Source organism: Humulus lupulus, chromosome 9 (genome assembly GCF_963169125.1).
Source record: "Humulus lupulus chromosome 9, drHumLupu1.1, whole genome shotgun sequence".
Lineage (NCBI taxonomy): Eukaryota > Viridiplantae > Streptophyta > Magnoliopsida > Rosales > Cannabaceae > Humulus > Humulus lupulus.
Window position 1 is genome coordinate 47,215,202 of NC_084801.1, and position 4,885 is coordinate 47,220,086.

General features: G+C 35.5%; 1 non-coding gene across 1 annotated transcript; it reads left to right on the forward strand.

The window, feature by feature from the left end:
* Positions 1-2,086: 2,086 nt before the first annotated feature.
* On the forward strand, positions 2,087-2,193 carry LOC133803025 (small nucleolar RNA R71). Its single transcript, XR_009877758.1, has one exon. It is a non-coding gene; the product is annotated as a small nucleolar RNA R71 (small nucleolar RNA).
* Positions 2,194-4,885: the final 2,692 nt, after the last annotated feature.

The window sequence follows — 4,885 nt, forward strand, 5'->3', positions numbered from 1 at the left end:
TCACGTGTTGGTTTAGACCCTTCTTCAAGTAAAATTCGGTGCATGCACATAGGATGGTTAATCCCCTTAATATCAGCAATAGACCAACCAATGGCTGTTTTATATTCTTGAAGTACTCTTACTAATTTTTCTTCTTGAACTTGGTTAAGATTTCTTGCAATTATAACTGGAAGTGTCTCGTTCTTCCCCAAGTAAACATATCTGAGATGCTCCAGAAGTGGCTTCAATTCAAGTGTAGGAGCTTGAACAATTGATGGATGTAATTTATCATTAGAAATTGGTAAATCCAGAAATGCAACCTTCTTAAAAGTCTTGTCAAAACCACTATTGAGTGCAGTTATGACATCCATGATCTCATCAGAAAAATCTGCATCGGTCAACACAAGATGCTCTCTCAACACAACCTCCAATCAGTCTTCATTATGCAAATCTAAGACTTGTTGAGAAAGGATATCTAACACATCAAGAGAGTAAAATGCATGTACATCACTTGGATACCTCATAGCCTCAAAAATATTGAATTGAATTGTCTCCCCATCAAATTCCATGGTCAATGTACCGTCATGCACATCAATCTTGGTTCTTGCAGTTTTCATGAATGGTCTTCCCAACAAAATTGGAGTGGAACATGGAATAGATTCATCTTCCATATCAAGAACATAAAAATCAGCTGGAAACACCAATTCATTCACTTGAACTAAAACATCTTCTATTGCACCCCTGGGATAAGCGTTTGACCTATCAACAAGTTGAATAATCACCCCTGTTTCTTCAAGTGGATCGAGATTCAATGAAGCATAAATGGAGAATGGCATGACATATATAGAGGCTCTCAAATCCAACATACAACGCTCAATTTTCTTATTACCAATAGTGCAAGGGACAGTAAAAGTACCAGGATCCTTACACTTTGGTGGAAGCTTCTTTTGAAGAACTGCAGAAACATTCTCCCCTACACTAACTTTTTTATTACCCCTCAACTTACGCTTATTAGTGCACAACTCTTTCAAAAACTTGGCATAGTGCGACACTTGTTTAATAGCGTCAAGAAGAGGAATATTCACTTCTACCTTGCGGAATGTATCAAGAATTTCCTTGTCAACCTCTTCCTTTTTAGTATTCTTTAGTCTGCTTGGGAAAGGAGGTGGGGTGAAAAAAGTAGGCTTAGGGGTTAGTTGGCTTTGGAGGCACATCTTCATCAATGAAGCAATCAACTTGTGACTTGGATGACAATTTGCTAGGCATTGGAGGACTAGGAGGATCATATTGCTTCCTGCTTCGCAAAGTTACTGCACTAGCATTCTCCTTGGGATTCATCTCAGGTTGTGAAGGCATTTTATTAGACAGAAGAGCTTCCAACCTGTTATATGATGCTGCTAATTGTCCCACTTGATTCCCCAAAGTTTTGATGGAAGCTTGGGTAGTTTACTGAAACTGAAGAGTATTTGTAGCAATTGCATTGATTAAATTCTCAGTAGAGGGTTTGGCACTTGGTGGTGGAGCAGCTTGCGATGCTTGTGATGGTCTAGGTACAAAATTCTGTTGAGATCATTGTTGAAAAGTTAAACTAGGTGGTCTTGCTGGTGTAGACTGTGGAGCAACTTGTTGTTGATTCCCCATAACAAATATTTGGATGATCACACCAGCCAGGATTATAAGTTTGTGAAAATGGTTCATAGTACATCTGGCGTAATTGACCTAAGAAATTTCCTACAACATCAACACCCTCAGTCTCTCCCTCAAATAGAGTAGGGCAAGTATCAGTAGCATGCCCCACAACCTAAAAGATTCCACATGGCCACACCTGTTGGCCTAAAGCAAGTTGTTGTACCACTGCAGTTAATTAAGCCAGTTGTTGACCAAGCTGATTAACATTAGAGGTGTTGACTTCATTAGCTAATTTCGGTGGTGGAGTAGGATCTTGGCGAATGCCAAATTGTTGTGAGTTAGCAGCCATATTAGAAATCAAGGTCCTAGCTACAGCAGGAGTCTTATCAACTAGGCCCCCCCACTGGCTGCATCTATCATACTCCTATCCAATGGCTGTAGTCCTTGATAAAAGTATTGGATTAGGAGTTGTTTACTTATCTAATGATGAGGGAAACTAGCACACAACCTCTTGAATCTCTCCCAATACTCGTATAATGACTCCCCATTCTGTTGGCGAATGCCACAGATTTCCTTCCTTATACTACCAACCTTAGATGCTAGGATGTAACACTCCAAGAACATTGTCTTCATTTCATTCTAGGTATTAACAGTTCCAGGAGGAAGGTAATATAGCCATTCCTTTGCACCATCCTTCAAAGAAAATGGAAATTCTCTTAATTTAATCTGCTCTTCAGTTACTAATGCTGGTTTCATACTAGAGCAGACTATGAAACTCTATCAGATGCTTGTTCAAGTCCTCTCCTGGTAGCCCATGGAAATATGGTATAATTGTATGAGGCCCGAATTGAGTTCAAATTTAACATCCAACGCCGGATATTGAATACACAGAGGTTGATTGTCTAGATTCGGCGCCACCAACTTTTCAATGTCCTTTCTTAAGCCATCTGAGACTTAACTGATGTTTCAGAGTCAGAATCGTCGTCAGATGGTAATGGTATTTGTATTGCATTGACTTTCTTGGAAGGTTGAAAGAGTGGATTGTCAGTGATAGTTCTTGAAGAGCGGGACAGCGATGTCTGAAGATATTGTTTTATGGCTTGTAGTCTTTCTTGAGTATCGTCATAAGACATATGCACCTGCAATCAAAAAATTTAAACTAGAGAGTATGTAGTTAATTAAATTTAATAATAAAAAAAAACTTACAATAGTCCCCGACAACGACGCCAAAAAATTTGATGGGTGTCGTATACCACAATATATTTAACAATTATTTGTCTTTCAATACTTCCACTTATTTTAGTAAAATAGCAAGCACAGGTCGAACCCACGATGACTATTGTTCACTTTATTATTCAATAATTAACTCTAAAACTTACAAGGGGGATTTAGATTTTGAACTCAAAATTAAATAACATAAAATAGAAAGCAAATAATGATTGATATTACGATATTAAGAAACAGTTAACAGTCAATCTTCACCCTCAACAATCATTCCTAATCACTAATAATAAGTATTATTCCAATTTCTCAATTAAACTATTAACCCCGCAAATAACGCTGAAGCAATAAATTATCCCGGTCTCCCTATTATAAGTAATCAAGGCGAATCGCTATATAATTAACTCTTTTAGCTAAGAAATAAATCTATGAAGCATACAATCTATTTAACTTAGATAAATCATTAAGTCCTATGGAGACAAGTTAATCTAGGCAATAAATTAATGAAGCATATAATTCATTTAACCTAGGTTATATTTTTCATCACAATCAACAATTCTTTTGACATCACTATCAATTTCAATTTAGCACATACACTTAGAATCCTAAACTATTAGGTGAGTAGTAATTCTAAGATGACAATTGAACAATGTAAAACCTTAATTATTTGGCCACCTAACAAGAAATCACAAAATTCATAACATTCAATTAGAGAAAAAGAAACAATTTAATATTGAGAGAAATTAAAGAATAATATTCATTATCAACAATCAAGAATTCATGTCTTGGGTTTTGAATTAACTCTTAACCTAAAAAGAACCTACTCCATAATAGTAATCATAATCACAAATATAATTATAATTAAAATTAAAGAGATTAAGAAAAGAAAAGAAACTAGATTGATGAACAATAGTGTTGTAGTCTTCTCTCCAACCCTTTCTGAATCTTTTTCTCTCAAAAACCAAAATAAAAACTTAATCTCAAATTAACCCTAATAAATCATTAATAGTCTCCTTTAAATTATATTTAAAATGTAATTAAAAATCTGAAAACAACGTCGCAGGCCGCAACCTAAAACAAAATATAGGCAAAACTGGCCACGCAGACCGCGACTTGAAAAAACTGGGCAGCGACCCAACTTCACTTTTCTTCACAGTAGGCAGTGGCCTGAAAAATCTGGGCAGTGGCCCGTCTGGAACATAAAATCTGTGTAGAGTCCCATAATATTTATTTAACTAGCTAGATAGTAGTAGTAGTAGTAGTAGTAGTAGTAGAGCAGTAGCAGTAGCAGTAGCAGCAGCAGCAGCAGGTGGTAGTAGTAGTAGTAGTAGTAGTAGTAGTAGTAGTAGTAGTAGTAGTAGTAGTAGTAGTAGTAGTAGTAGTAGTAGTAGTAGTAGTAGCAGTAGTAGTAGTAGCAGTAGTAGCAGTAGTAGTAGTAGCAGTAGCAGTAGCAGCAGTAGCAGTAGCAGTAGTAGCAGTAGCAGTAGGAGCAGCAGCAGGCAGCAGCAGCAGGCAGCAGCAGGAGTAGTAGTAGTAGTAGTAGTTTATAGTATTTTAGATTTCGTGGATTTTGGTTCAAACCGGGACTTAATAGGACACTCGTAGCAATAGTTATGGATTTTATAAGTTTAACCTATAGTTTAGAAATATTAATTATAACATAAGGTTTAATTTTTTTTTAGTAGTTATGATTATTATAGTATAGTATAGGTTTATGATATTAGTAGTCTTATTTGTGGATTAGGTTGTTTAAATAGATTTTCCGTAACTTTAGGGTACTGTAACTTCTGACCTATTTTTGACTTAGTTATGTTATGAATTTCAAAAAATATTATTTCTAGAAAGTTGTAGATAATTGAATTAGCTTTCTAATGGTATAAAGAAGGTCTAAATTGGAATTATACAGCTCTAGTTATATTGATTTTACTACAAGTGAGTTTAGAGTTACGAGATTTAGGAAGTTAGAAGTTAGTATTCTATTTTATTTAAGTTTAAATTTGGATCATAGTTAGAATGAAATTAAGTGTTTTTTTAAAAAAAAAGAAAGATCTAGAAA